The sequence below is a fragment of the Eurosta solidaginis genome, chromosome 5, assembly GCF_040869045.1.
Source record: "Eurosta solidaginis isolate ZX-2024a chromosome 5, ASM4086904v1, whole genome shotgun sequence".
In the NCBI taxonomy this organism is placed as follows: Eukaryota; Metazoa; Arthropoda; class Insecta; order Diptera; family Tephritidae; genus Eurosta; species Eurosta solidaginis.
In genome coordinates, this window is record NC_090323.1 from 163,000,818 (window position 1) to 163,017,068 (window position 16,251).

The 16,251-nt window shown below is 34.1% G+C and overlaps 1 protein-coding gene across 2 annotated transcripts in view; it reads right to left on the reverse strand.

Moving 5' to 3' along the window:
• LOC137233572 (uncharacterized) overlaps positions 1–15,971 on the reverse strand; it is a 61,045-nt gene extending 45,074 nt beyond the window's left edge. Inside the window, exon 1 of one of the 2 annotated variants that reach the window (XM_067756670.1) lies at positions 15,429–15,971. The gene's annotated coding sequence lies outside the window, so the exon portion shown is untranslated. Of the gene's footprint in view, positions 1–2,683; positions 2,827–15,428 lie in introns of those variants that run through there. The other variant, XM_067756672.1, reaches the window with a different exon arrangement.
• Positions 15,972–16,251: the final 280 nt, after the last annotated feature.

Genomic DNA, 16,251 nt, shown 5'->3' on the forward strand with positions numbered 1-16,251 from the left:
TTCTGTAAACCGTCAATAGCAACCCGATAAAACCAATAAGAAGCCGATGATTCTGCAATAATAATTTGCTACCAATAATAGGCCAATCATAAAGCAATAAGTATAAGGTATGTTAGATTCAACTCCTGCGCGAGCTATAGTTTTGCAGCTCAAGTAATACAATGGTTCAACTATATGGTTGGCTTATCTCTCCATCAACATCATACCTTTGTTCAGATTGTCAAAATCTGCATGTTGGTGTTAAGGGAATGGAATGAAGAGGATACATAAAACTTTGCTATTCTTGTGTGTTGTGGGAAAATAATGCACTATATTCGATGCGTTTACTAAAAAAATAAATTAAAGTTATGTAAAAATAGTTTTTTATCAAAAATTTACCACCACAGCTATAAATTATCGTCAATGTTTTGGTTTCATTTTACGTTTCCCATCTCCTTTTGACAATCCCTATACCAGGGAAATGAAACAAATAAAATCAGCTGATGAGGTGAGCCTTATAATTGAGCCATGAGTAACACTATATCAGAATTTGTCCAATGCCTAGCAGCAAATATGTGACAGCAAGTAAAAAAAAATTGTTTAATAAAATCACGGCATGGTAACAAATAGGCAGGATAACTACCCAGTTTGTTCACTTTAGAGAAATCACAAAACTTTTTGAGCGAAGTTCAAATATAGACTTTTAGTTTTCTGCTTCTTCGTTTCATTACACCATAATTTTGCTCTTACTCTTAATGTTTCTGTTTTTCTTCTTTCCATCTTCTTCTTCCTTCTCTCTTTTTTCGCTCTTTGCCCTTCTAGTCATCTCTTCCCTTTACCAATTTTAATTTCCTCCCATTATTTCTCATTGCCCTTTTTCTAAATGATTAACTTTCCCCTTAATAATGCACTTCTTTTCTGCTATCCTCCCTTTTTCTCTTTCTTTCCTGTATTTTTTCTCTTCGTTTTGTTGTGAGCTTTTTCCCACTCCTCCTTTTCATCTTCCGGCTTACTTCTTTCTTTTACAATTTTTATGCTTTTTTCACTCCCTTTCCCTTCACTATCAATTTTATTACTACTTTTTTCACTTTTTTGTGACCGCGCCTTCTCTTCTCACATGTTTCCTTTTCCCAAAATCTTTATATTGTCAATTTTCCATCCCCTTCATATATGTGTTCTCCCTTTATGTAGTTCCTTCTGATCTCATCCTTCTTTCCGTCTTCTCTTCCCTTACCCTACCTTGTACTCTCTGTCTCTCTCTCCTTGTCTTCCTTTTCTTCTTGCTCCCCGTCTTTCCTTTATCATTTCTTTTCTCTCCATAAAACTGGCATTTTATCCGTTGTTCTATTTTCATTTTCTGAAAGGACCGTAAAACTACCAGCTTTCCCAATATTGCTTTCCCCAAATCCCTTACATACATATACCCAATAATGTCCAAATAATAACCTTCTTTTTTGAAACTTTAGTCGTTAACTGAGAAAAGTATCCACCTGGTTAAGTTGGGCCAAATTGCAGGTGCAAGTTTCTTCAAAATTGGTTCAGTATATTCGGAGAACAACACCACAAACTGCCGAAAAATAAAGGCTAATGATATTCCAAACTTGGGGATAATTGAGACAAACGGGCCGCAGATTCAAACTCAACGTAATCTATAGATGGGTCAGATACATAGATATACAGACACATGTTTTCTAGTTTCAGATTCATTACGTCGAAATACGCGCATCAATATCTAAACCGATCTATGTCAAAAATCAGAAATTTTGAAGATATAAATACCAGCGAGTTTCTCAATTCAATACTTACAGAGCTCTATATTCCACTACATAATACTTTCACTTGTCATCGAGAAAATCTTTGCAGAGGCTAAAATTTAATGGGTTAATTAATATTATATACCACTTTTGTATGCCGATGGTATCAAAGCTCCTTTTAGTAACCATGATTTATGCGAAATATTTGCGCATAATTTATGTCAAAACGTTACACTGTGCGCCGCTGTCAGCTACTCACATTATGGTGCGCGCTTTGATATGGAATCGTAGCTTACACTCGAAAAATCGGAAACAAAAAGCCATGCACTGTATAGTATGTAATTATGTATAATGAATGAGTAATAAAGTATAATATGTGGAAGAAATACAATGGCACTAGCGATGGTACAAATGAATGAAACAGTAGATCAACAGATGAAATATGCACAAAATAGTGATACCGATAGTCACGCAAACCTAAATCTATATATCTACGTACTTGCATATGTATGCGTGTATGTACATACGAAAATTTGTTCATATACGAGTATGATAATGGATGTGCATAAAATTGAAAAACTTTTGGAAAAAAGTGAAACAAAAAATTTTCGAATACAACAAAAGTGTTAAAAATTATATGATAATAAAGTGTATATATGTATGCAATATATCTATTTATGTAGATGTATATACATATATGTAGTGTTTACATATTTGGCATGTGCCACATACATAAGTTAATGACCCAGGGCTAGTGACAATAGCTACAATGAATATATTCACCGGAAATATATTATTCAAATGTGCTACTCAAAAACAGCGTGACGTCATGAATGTCTATCGAACGCCCATGATACAGTCAGAAATAAAATAGTTAATTTTAAAGAAATATGAGGAGTATAATGTATGGCATATTCGAGTCTTAAGCAAAATGTTGAACTTATTAATACCATTTCATGTAGTTTATTTAATACAGCACCAAAAACTAGCTAATTTCCAATTTCCTCTGGAAGACCAACAAAATTAGTTATATGTTTGGAAAATGAGCACAGTTTATTTTATACGTGGAAAACTAATGCAATCGAATTTGTTTTCGTGCAAGAATAATATGTTGGTTTCACTTGTTTAAATTTTCGACGCAAACAAAAGAAATTTGTTAGTCTTCGACTCATATGACAAACTCTGCTACTCACAAATAATGACGTGTCAGCTTTCAATAGGACCCACGTTCTAGCGCCTATAAACAAAGTACTTTCTATACAGATGTGTGGTATTCCAGTTCGTACAACGATACACGTCAGCTGATACCAGAGCAAGAAGTCAACAAAATACACGGTTAGAAATAACAGTATAAATTTAAAACCTTTCATCAGACTTCACAAACTTTTTATCTTTTTTGAGACAAATTTTAAACCATTTAAAAGATTACAGATATTTTGAAAGAACCTTGGTTTACATTTCTAACTGAATTGCAGAAGAACATCAAAATATGTATTTAAGTGGAAACAGGGGGTAATTCTTGTTCTGTATAACGGTGAAATAAAAAAAATATTTCAAGCAATCAAATGTATGGACTTTTCTCACTGGCGGGGAACGCCAGGTTTATATGCAAGTCCAAAAAGTTTAAAGATGATTTTAACAATATAAATTTGCATAGAAATCTCTCTTTTTTTGGTTTACTGTCAAAACGAAAAAAAATTTTGGAGTACAAAGTTTTGGAAAAAGAAAATTTCAATTCGTTCAATAGTTTTTTCATTTCAACATTTCTATTCATTCGTGCGGGAGATAAAAATCTTATGGGACAATAGCTGGAACTGCGAAATATTTCTTGCTCTAAGTGTTAAAAATGTGTAATGAAAAAGCTAAGACCGCTCTACGCAGTGCAACATAGAACTCCCAAATATAAAATCCCAAAATAATAGATTCAATCGCATTGTGTAAAAGCAGTTCAGCGCTTCGCTCTATTCAGCGTACTTTGCACACAGAGTATATTAACTTTGGTACAGTTATAATGGAATCGAGATAGATATAGACTTCCATATATCAAAAACATCAGTATGGAAAAAAATTTGATTAAGCCATTTCCATCTGTCCGCCCGTTACCACGATAACCAGAGCAAATATTCAGATATCTTCATTAAATTCGGTATACGGGCTTATCTGGACCCATAATAGATTGGAACCGATAATGCGTGAAATCGGAGGATAGCCACGCCCACTTCTTCAACCTAACTCAAAAACGAATACCGTTAAGCTAATGAAATTTGGTAAATGAGTTGCTTTTACGACGCAAAAGATACATTCTAAAAATATTTTAAAATGGGCGTGCACCGCGCACTTGTGATAAAATCAATTTTACAAATGTTATTAATTATAAATCAAAAACCGTTACACCTAACTTTATTCTTCCGAGAGCTTGCGTTTACTATAAGGAATGCTTCGAAGAAAAATTAACGAAATCGGTTAAGGATCACGCCCACTTTTGTATCAAGGATTTTGGTACTTTTCCTTTTTTTCTTTTCTTTTCACGGTTATAAAACACTTTTCGTGATAGATTTTTTTCAAATGCACGTGAGCCTCTAAGAAATTTGGCAGGGCTTGACACTGATGGAGCCATTACGATAACCTGTGGAGTTAAATGAATTAAAAACTAAGTAAAATAATGAAACCAATTTGTTTTATGTTTGGTGTACTTGCCACTCACTTAATTTATGTTCAAGCATATCGAGAGATGTTGAGATTTTGTAAAGGAATATATCAACGTGCGTAACAAAAAGTAACACTTTCAGAACATTTTACATTGAAATTCTATGTAAAAATTGCACGTCGATATTTAAAACGTTCTCACACAGCTCAAAGTAACTCAATGAGTTCAAGGAGTTCAGCAGTATTGTGATGTTAAAGCACGGAATATATTTGAAAACTAAGTAGCTTGGCATAAGAAATATTTTAACTGGAACTAAGGCAGAAATACTTCTGGAAAGTGATAACTTTATAAATGAAAAACGAGTCGCTATTAAAAATATTACTTTTTTATTCAGATTTCAAACTTCAATAACAGCACTGCTTACTAATTTCTAGTACCTAATTAAATGTAATCAGGTTCCGTTATTGCACAGTTTAAACTTTTAAAACGCTTGATTTTCAATCTGAGGCCTGGGAATAGATTCAGTAATTGTGGGTATTTCAAAAATTCATAATTTCAAAAAAAAAAAAGTCAAATATTTTTATCATCCATCACCCGTTAAATTGGCCAAGTTTCATCTGTGCATCGTCAAAATAATTTTTCGAATTAGTATAATTGGGCGTGGTTATATTTCCAATTTTCCCTTTTTTACATCAATTTTATTTAGGTATAAACGAACCCGTGTACTAAGTTTGGTAGATAAATCTCTTATTATGCTCAAGATTTCGTGGTAATGAACAGACGGGTCGACATGGCTTTATCGATAACTTCGGTATTTGAAATCTTTATCTTTCAATCCACCTCATGCTATTAAAGTTACCTGTGCACAATTACAGTAGGGTATAACAAAGTAATCAATCGAATGCAGAAATTATGCCCTAAAAATGCATAGTTTTATGACAACATTTATGAATATAGAGTAACTTAATTACTAAAGTGTAATTTACAAGTTTTTGTCTACACAAAGCAACTAATTACTCAACATATGTTTGAACGTTAAACATCTGTACCAACTGTGAGTGAGTTGGGTGTTCAGGCATTATAAAGTAGTTTTTTGTTTCAACCTCTCTCTCAGTTAGAGTCACACTATTAATACCTACAGCAGCGAACAAAAAAAAAAAGCAATGGCAAATAAATTCTTCTTATTTTATTTCAGATAATTTTAGTAAAAACTTCCATAAATTTTATAATTAAGTTTACGAAAATTTCGAACTTTTTATTTGGAATTCTCTGAATTTTTTTGAGTATGCCGTTTTGTATCCCAAAGAATTTTACTATAACAAGTACAAGTTATGGGATGCCCAAAACTTGCATTTAGCTTTGACAATTATTTTCAGATGTCTCTCTATACGAAGTGTTAATATTTGGTTTATGTGAAAGAAAATCTGAAAACCTCTCGGAAAAAGAATTTAAAAATAAATGCGAGTTTTGAGTGTTCTATTAGATACTTATTTTTTGTTAGACTGATACAGTTACAAAACGTATTGGGGTTCAATCTTAAAATATCAAAAATAAAAATAAAGAATTAAATTGATCAGGGCTGCTCAATCCCTATACACTTGTAGCACATTTGTTTTTGTTTTGCCCTGAATCATAGGCACAGATACAAATTCACACTTCAAATATAAAAAAATATTTATCGCACTACCATATGTCCACCTATATAATTTCAAATCATATGAAAATGCTCGAATTTCTTATGAAAGTTCCAAGAAAAGGTACTCCCGTATGACGCTCAGACACATTGTGAATTCATACAAGTGGCGAATGTTTGAAAAAAAAAAACGTTCACAATAGTAAATAGCCTGGATCACCTACTAAAGCGCTGTTCGATTACTTTAATCATTTGCTCAATAGTGTTTTTCAAAAATTTTTGAATACGACTAGTAAATTGCGTTATTTACATATTTTAAAATATTTGCTTAACTGGGTGCTCATATTTTATCTGTTAATAATATTTTAAAAACAAGTAAGGAAGGTTAAGTTCGGGTGTAACCGAACATTACATACTCAGTTGAGAGCAATGGTGACAACATAAGGGAAAATAACCATGTAGGAAAATGAACCGAGGGAAACCCTGGAATGTGTTTGTATGACATGCGTATCAAATGAAAGGCATTAAAGAGTATTTTATGAGGGAGTGGGCCGTAGTTATATAGGTGGACGCCATTTAGCGATATAGCCATAAAGGTGGATCAGGGTTGACTCTAGAATGCGTTTGTACGATATGGGTATCAAATTAAAGGTGTTAATAAGTATTTTAAAAGGGAGTATTCCTTAGTTCCATAGGTGGACGCCGTTTCGAGATATCGCCATGAAGGTGGACCAGGGGTGACCCTAGAATTTGTTTGTACAATATGGGTATCAAAAGAAAGGTGTTAATGAGTATTTTAAAAGGGAGTAATCCTTAGTTCCATAGGTGGACGCCGTTTCGATATATCGTCATAAAGGTGGAGCAGGGGTGACCCTAGAATTTGTTTTTACAATATGGGTATCAAAAGAAAGGTGTTAATGAGTTTTTTAAAAGGGAGTAATCCTTAGTTCCATAGGTGGACGCCGTTTCGAGATATCGCCATAAAGGTGGACCAGGGGTGACTCTAGAATTTGTTTGTACAATATGGGTATCAAAAGAAAGGTGTTAATGAGTTTTTTAAAAGGGAGTAATCCTTAGTTCTATAGGTGGACGCCGTTTCGAGATATCGCCATAAAGGTGGGCCAGGGGTGACTCTAGAATTTATTTGTGCAATATGGGTATCAAACGAAAGGAGTTAATGAGTATTTTAAAAGGGAGTGGGCCTTAGTTCTATAGGTGGACGCCTTTTAGAGGTATCGCAATAAAGGTGGACCAGGGGTGACTCTAGAATGTGTTTGTACGATATGGGTATCAAATTAAAGGTATTAATGAGGGTTTTAAAAGGGAGTGGTGGTTGTTGTATAGGTGGTCGCATTTTCGAGATATCGCCATAAAGGTGGACCAGGGGTGACCCTAGAATTTGTTTGTACAATATGGGTATCAAACGAAAGGAGTTAATGAGTATTTTAAAAGGGAGTGGGCCTTAGTTCTATAGGTGGACGCCTTTTCGAGGTATCGCAATAAAGGTGGAGCAGGGGTGACTCTAGACTTTGTTTATACGATATGGGTATCAAATGAAAGGTGTTAATGAGTATTTTTAAAACGGAGTGGGCCTTCGTTCTACAGGTGTTCGCCTTTTCGAGATATCGCCATAAAGGTGGACCAGGGGTGACTTTAGAATATGTTTGAACGATATGGGTATCAAATGAAAGGTGTTAATGAGTATTTTAAAAGGGCGCGTGGCTTAGTTCTATAGGTGGACGCCTTTTCGAGATATCGCCATAAAGGTGGACCAGGGGTAACTCTAGAATGAGTTTGTACGATATGGGTATCAAATTAAAGGTATTAATGAGAGTTTTAAAAGCGAGTGGTTGTAGTTTTATATGTGAAGGCGTTTTCCAGATATCGACCAAAATGTGGACCAGGGTGACCCAGAACATCATCTGTTGGATACCACTAATTTATTTATATATTTAATACCTGCCAAGATTTTAAGGGTTTTTTATTTCGCCCTGCAGAACTTTTTCATTTTCTTCTACTTAATATGGTAGGTGTCACAACCATTTTATAAAGTTTTTTCTAAAGTTATATTTCGCGTCAATAAAACAATCCAATTACCTTACCATGTTTCATCCCTTTTTTCGTATTTGGTATAGAATTATGGCATTTTTTTCATTTTTCGTAATTTTCGATATCGAAAAAGTGGGCGTGGTCATAGTCGGATTTCGTTCATTTTTCATACCAAGATAAAGTGAGTTCAAGTAAGCACGTGAACTAAGTTCATTAAAGATATGTCGATTTTTGCTCAAGTTATCGTGTTAACGGCCATGCGGAAGGACAGACGGACGACTGTGTATAAAAACTGGGCGTGGCATCAACCGATTCCGCCCATTACAGAAAACAGTTAACGTCATAAAATCTATGCCCCTACCAAATTTCAAAAGGATTGGTTAATTTTTGTTCGACTTATGGCGTTAAAAGTATCCTAGACAAATTAAATGAAAAAGGGCGGAGCCACGCCCATTTTGAAATTTTCTTTTATTTTTGTATTTTGTTGCACCACATCATTACTGGAGTTGAATGTTGACGTAATTTACTTATATACTGTAAAGATATTAAATTTTTTGTTAAAATTTTACTTTAAAAAAATTTTTTTTTTTTAAGTGGGCGTGGCCCTTCTCGGATTTTGCTAATTTTTATTAAGCGTAGATATAGTAATAGGAGTAACGTTCCTGCCAAATTTCATCATGATATCTTCAACGACTGCCAAATTACAGCTTGCAAAATTTTAAATTACCTTCTTTTAAAAGTGGGCGGTGCCACGCCCATTGTCCAAAATTTTACTAATTTTCTATTCTGTGGCATGAGTTCAACTCATCTGCCAAGTATCGTCGCTTTATCTGTCTTTTGTAATGAATTATCGCACTTTTTCGGTTTTTCGAAATTTTCGATATCGAAAAAGTGGGCGCGGTTATAGTCCGATATCGTTCATTTTAAATAGCGATCTGAGATGAGTGCTCAGGAACCTACATACCAAGTTTCATCAAGATACCTCAAAATTTACTCAAGTTATCGTATTAACGGACGGACGGACGGACGGACATGGCTCAATCAATTTTTTTTTCGATCCTGATTATTTTGATATATGGAAGTCTATATCTATCTCGATTCTTTATATATGTACCACCAACCGTTATCCGATCAAACTTAATATACTCTGTGAGCTCTGCTCAACTGAGTATAATTAATATTGATTTGTAGCCTCATTTTCTGTGGACACATTTCAAAAAAAAAAAAAGAGCAATTCATGGCACTTCAATTTCTTAACCGCGAGTAGAAAACAAACCTTTCTTCCATTTTCTGGCCATTCGCCACAGCCCCTCTCCCTGTCAGCAATTATTTGACACGTAGAGTATGGCAATGGAGGAATAGAAAGATATTTCACCTGTGTGAATTCATAATGCTTAGGCACAGCACTGAAAAAAAATTTTAAATCAAAATTGATTCACAAATAAATGAAATAAATAAATAAATAATTAAAAATGTATAAAATAGATAACTGACCGCAGATCTGAAATATATGGGGCATATGTATGACCAAAGTATTAGTAAAACTGTACCAACAAAAGATATTGTTATCATATGATAATAGTAAATTATCCTCAAGGGAAGTCAGTAACTAGTGATACAAATTTCTGGTTCGGAACTAGACTAGGCAGTTATAAAATCGACAGTTTGGATTTTTATATTTCATATTTAACATATATTTAAAAATAGGCCACCAAAAAAAAACGGACCAACAAAATATTACCAAGAAAGAACTAGATATCAGCTGCAAAATTTTACACTAGCTCTTAACTGTCCAAAAAGTACCAATAAAGAACTAGCTCTAAAGTGGAAATTTGTATATAGTTGCGGGGACAAATTCCACCGCTTAGGGCATAGCAATGTTAAATTCGCCAGTTGAAAGTATCTAAAAGAGATGGATGGCGAACTATTAGTGGTCAGAATGCAGTAGAAGTGCACTAGTTTTCAACTAGATATTCTCTTATGGGGTAGTTTCTTTGATTTTGTATTTTATTTCGGTATACTATTTTCCGTGGTTATGAGACATTTTTTGACCGAAAGAGAGGGAAACCATTACTTGTTAAACATTTTATTAAATTCAGGTGGTATTTCATCACCTCAAACCAATTTAAAACAAACCGCACGGAGCCTTCTAATTAAGCTTTTCGGAAGTTATTAAACTCAATTTACATTGGAAAATTTGCGGAAATCTCCAAATTTACTTTTAGTATGACTATTGAAAACCAAACTCCGACGATATACATATATAAAACTTGTTCCTACAAAAACTGAGGCTATAGGTAAATATAATTTTTCGTAATTTTCAGATATAAAGCTATTTTCAGATAAAGAATCGCAAAAGCTTTAAAACACACTTAATAATTATTCTCACAAGACTCATAAATTATGGTAAATATGACTTGAAAAAGACTAATTACTGATTAGAAATATAGGTTAAAAGAGGCTCACCAAGTGTAGTCTCGCGTAGCGTGCCCACCCAGCATTTTTTGAAATTATTAATCATATTAGAGTCTTTTTCGAGTCTCCAGCATGATCAAAATAAGCATATATACGATAATTTTCTGATCAGAAAAGACTCCCTCGTCGGGAGAAAATAGTACCCTACGCGCGACTACACTTGGTGAGCCTCTTTTAACCTATATTTCTAATCAGTATTTAGTCTTTTTCGAGTCATATTTACCATCATTTATGAGTCTTGTGGGAATAATTTTTAAGTGTGTTTTAAAGCTTTTGCGATTCTTTCTCGAGACATTTAAGAGTCTATTTGGAATCTTATTTTAATATTTTTTCTTTGTGATCGCTTTACATTTTGTTGATGCTTTTTCAATAAATCATATTTCACTTATAAGAGGGAGTCGATTTCGAGCCTTCTTTTGATCACAGAATTGATTAAACTGTAGTAAAGTAAAGGAGTCGAAAATGTCTCATTATGGTGATTTATACTTTAATCAATCTTACATATGCTATGTGGGTGGGTACATACAATGTTGTACATGTATTGTGATTTTTATTTATATATATAAAATTTTTTGAAAAGCACTGCAATTGATTAACATTGCCATTGCTAGTTTTCTGTTCGTTGCTGTATATGCACAGGTATGTAGGCAACATTCCCTGTATGAAAATTAAATTACAATTAGTAAAAACTCTTGGAAATACATTTATATTGTTTATCAATTTTAATATCCAAAATCATAAATGAATTGGAAGTTATTTCGGATGTAAGCCCGAAAATCGTGTTAAGTTAGTCATTTTATGTTTAAAAAATACAATCGACCTAATCAAGGTTCCATTACAAATAAATTTTACTTCAACACAGGGTAGATTGCCATATATACATAAGTTGGAATTAGCAAGTGAACTCTTTGTTAAGCTTGGGTGGAGTATAAATTGATGGGTTTAGAAATACATACATATCTATGGTTATCACCGCCCAAGCGCTAATATCAGTCAGCCGCGCTATGCAAATACGAATGTAAAGCGCGGCTTCTGAGGCGTACTTATGTATTTGACACCAGATAAATTCACATTTGCTTGAGACTGGTTGCAATTAAATGCACATGTTACTGCAATTTATTTACTTATTTCGTTTTTATACTCAGTTTAGCAGAGCTCACAGAGTATATTAAGTTTGATTGGATAACGTTTGGTTGTACAGGTTAAAGGAATCGAGATAGATATAGACTTATATATACCAAAATCATCAGTCCGTCCGTCGTTAACACGATAACTTGAGTAAATTTGGAGGTATTTTGATGCAATTTGGTGCATAGGTTCCTGAGCACTCATCTCAGATCGCTATTTAAAACGAACGATATCGGACCATAACCACGCCCACTTTTTCGATATCGAAAATTTCGAAAAACGGAAAAAGTGCAATAATTCATTACCAAAGACAGATAAAGCGATAAAATTTAGTAGGTGAGTTGAACTTATGACGCAGAATAGAAAATTAGTAAAATTTTGGACAATGGGCGTGGCACCGCCCACTTTTAAAAGAAGGTAATTTAAAATTTTTGCAAGCTGTAATTTGGCAGTCGTTGAAGATATCATGATGAAATTTGGCACGAACGTTACTCCTATTACTATATGTACACTTAATACAAATTAGCAAAATCGGAGAAGGACCACGCCCACTTTAAAAAAAAAAATTTTTAAGTAAAATTTTAACAAAAAATTTAATATCTTTAGAGTGCCTATATAAGTAAATTATGTCAACATCCAACTCCCGTAATGATATGGTGTAACAAAATACAAAAATAAAATAAAATTTCAAAATGGGCGTGGCTCCGCCCTTTTTCATTTAATTTGTATAGGATACTTTTAACGCCATAAGTCGAACAAAAATTTACGAATCCTTTTGAAATATTTTAAGGGCATAGATTTTATGACGTTAACTGTTTTCTGTGAAAATGGGCGAAATCGGTTGAAGCCACGCCCAGTTTTTATACACAGTCGTCCGTCTGTCCTTCCGCATGGCCGTTAACACGATAACTAGAGCAAAAATCGACACATCTTTACTGAACTTATCTCACGTACTTATCTGAACGCACTTTATTTTGGTATAAAAATGAACGAAATCCGACTATGACCACGCCCACTTTTTCGATATCGCAAATTACGAAAAATAAAAAAATGCCATAATTCTATACCAAATACGAAAAAGGGGATGAAACATGATAATTGGATTGGTTTATTGACGCGAAATATAACTTTAGAAAAAACTTTGTAAAATGTTTGTGACACCTACCATATTAAGTAGAAGAAAATGAAAAAGTTCTGCAGGGCGAAATAAAAAACCCTTGAAATCTTGGTAGGTATTACATATATAAATAAATTAGCGGTATCCAACAGATGATGTTCTGGGTCACCCTGGTCCACATTTTGGTCGATATCTGGAAAACGCCTTCACATACACAACTACCACCACTCCCTTTTAAAACTCTCATTAATACCTTTAATTTGATACCAATATCGTACAAACACATTCTAGAGTCACCCCTGGTCCACCCATATGGCGATATCTCGAAAAGGAAACCACCAATACAACTGCCACCACTCTCTTTTAAAACCCTCACTAGTACCTTTAATTTGGTACCCATATCGTACAAACACATTCTAGAGTCACCCCTGGTCCACCTTTATGGCGATATTTCGAAACGGCGTCCACCTATAGAACTTTTAAAATACTCATTAACACCTTTCGTTTGATAGCCATATTGTACAAACGCATTCTAGAGTCACCCCTGGTCCACCTTTATGGCGATATCTCGAAAACGCGACCACCTATACAACTACCACCACTCCCTTTTAAAACCCTTATTAATACCTTTAATTTGATACCCATATCGTACAAAAAATTCTAGGGTCACTACTTGTCCACCTTTGTGGCGATATATCGAAACGGCGTCCACCTATGGAACTAAGGATCCCTCCCTTTTAAAATACTCATTAACACCTTTCATTTGATACCCATATCGTACAAACAAATTCTAGAGTCAACCCTGATCCACCTTTATGGCGATATCCCTAAATGGCGTCCACCTAGAGAACTATAGCCCACTCTCTCATAAAATACTCTTTAATGCCTTTCATTTGATACACATGTCAAACAAAGACATTCCAGGGTTTCCCTCGGTTCCTTTTCCTACATGGTTATTTTCCCTTATGTTGTCACGATAGCTCTCAACTGAGTATGTAATGTTCGGTTACACCCGAACTTAACCTTCCTTACTTGTTTTTTCTTGTTTTCTCACACTTGCTCTTCGTATTAGCCCACACGTTGGCAGTGAAGTTTTTCATATGGATGTTGGTAAGTACGTATGTATGTATGTGATGTTCGCAGTAATGAGTTTTCGCTTTTGTTTCACAAAGGTTTTTCCATTGTACGCACAACTTCATTTAAATTTTTAAAGGCGAGGTAACAACTAACTATGGTAAGGTTTACTTTTTTAATGTTATTTATACTTAATATCAGAATATCAGAATGCAGTGAGTGCATAAGGTGGAAGTATACAGGGGACCGAAAATTTTGTCACACTATAATCATTGAAGTGGTTATAAGTTCTATAGACCATACGACCGATGTCCTTATATTACTCCAACAGCGATCGTCCGACCATATTTTACATAAGACTTTCCCTTTATGTGTCGGAATAGCTTGGCGGCTAGTCTATAAATACGTTTTTTGACGTACTCTATCGCTGCCGCTACAAAACTTGCACATAAATGAACGGTCAGCGGTAAAAAGGAGGTTTGTATTAAGAGTGAATGAAGAGAAACTTTTAATGACATTTAGAGACTTTGGAAACATTTTAGAATCACTTCGGGAAATTTTCAGAATCCAGTCGAGAAATTTTCGAACAGTTTCATGACCACTTAGGTAATGTTTTTGTGATCATTTCTGATTGATTTCTGACTGGTTTTTGGGCGCTCCTTACCCTGAACTACTATTTCTTCCACGAAAGATATTTGCTCCCTTTTGCTGAAAAAACTTCCATTTCACCATGTCAGACATTATTTCAAAATATTCTCGATATGATTCCAAAATTAAGAAATTGCCGCAAATTATTCCGGAAATAGTCTCGAAATGATTCCAGAAATAGTCCTGAAGTGATCCTGTAACAGTCCCAAGATTGTTTCGGTGTATGGGAAAAAAAGCACATTCCATTAAAAAAAGCAAGGCCCATTTCAAACTTTATTAGAAAATAGTATCGAATCGATTATGAAGTTTTCCAGAAATTATGCCTAAATAAATTCTGAAATTGGTCCTGAAATAATTATTCCCGAAATAGTTCTGTAACAGTCCTTAAATCGATTCGGATGCTTATGAAAACAAAACCACAGGCCTCCTTAGGTTCATATCAAATGTTTTTTCACAGTACTAAAATAGTTTCGAAACAGTCCAGAATCATTAGAAAATGAACAAGAAGTGATACTTTAACTCTCCGGAAGTTGTCGCTGTGTGATATCTAAAATAGTCCCAAATTGATCCTGAAATTGCCTCAACATTGCACCGATATAATTTTGAAACGACCTTTTAAATAATCCTGAAGTCATATCGACATGTTAGCGACATTCCCTTCATATCTGATCGAAGTCAATTTGTTACGCATGGATGAAGGTGGCTTACATACATAGCTCAATATTACGGCCGACGCTTATATAATAGTCAATACAAAATTTTTCGATGGACATTTTTTTTTACTTATAGTCAGTTGATAAGTAATACAGACTATCTACGACAGTACAAAAGCAGTAAGTTTTTTTCAAAGAAAATAGATTATACAAATTTTACTTCTTTTCTGTAGTTTTGAATTGTTGTATCTTAGTACAGGTCATTATTTACCTTTGCACTTTTTTGTTAAAAAGTAACACGACAATGGCCTAATCGGACGGACCTGTCTGTCATCTCGTACGTTGGCTATGTTTGCATGAATGTATGCCTAAAAAGTTTTTTTTAATTCCACCAATTAATTCACGCTTGAATTTGTTTAAGATACATATATATATGTATATTTTACTTAGTTTTTCGTTTAATTCTCGTTTGTTCGAGTTTTGTAATTAAAATTTTTTGTATTTCTTTACTTTTATCTTATCACATAGTGGCACATTGATAAAGAAAGCATTGTTTTTGTTTTCGTGCACGGTTGTGGCTTTAAGAACTCACTTGCGGCTATTTAGGTAATAATTTAAAAAAACTTATTTTTACTTTTATGTTATAACTTTTTTGTTGCTAAAATTTTTTATATATATTTCATTCATTAGTTCGTACAGCACTTATTTTTTTACTTAAATGCCTGCACAAAATTTAATTTATTTCGTTCGATTATTAAACACTTTTACCCAAGACAATAAGTGTCAATGAAAATTGTATTGTTTTGCCTGTAACCCTCGCACACCAACTGATCGTGGCTGGGCTGTGAATTTATTACGTTTGCTCGCTGGCGCTTAGTTTCATTCTCGTTGAGAGTAAACTTATGCAGGGGTTCACAAACATTTTGGTTTATCTATGTTTGCGCTTACTGATTTTCATATATCCAGCTAAGCGCAGTATCAGTATCATAAGAAAATATTTATTGCGAAACTACCGGTCAGGCAAATTTTGTTCTGCCTGCACATTGGCCTTCATGTATATTATAATTTTCTGCACTCCTCTGCGAGCTCACTCC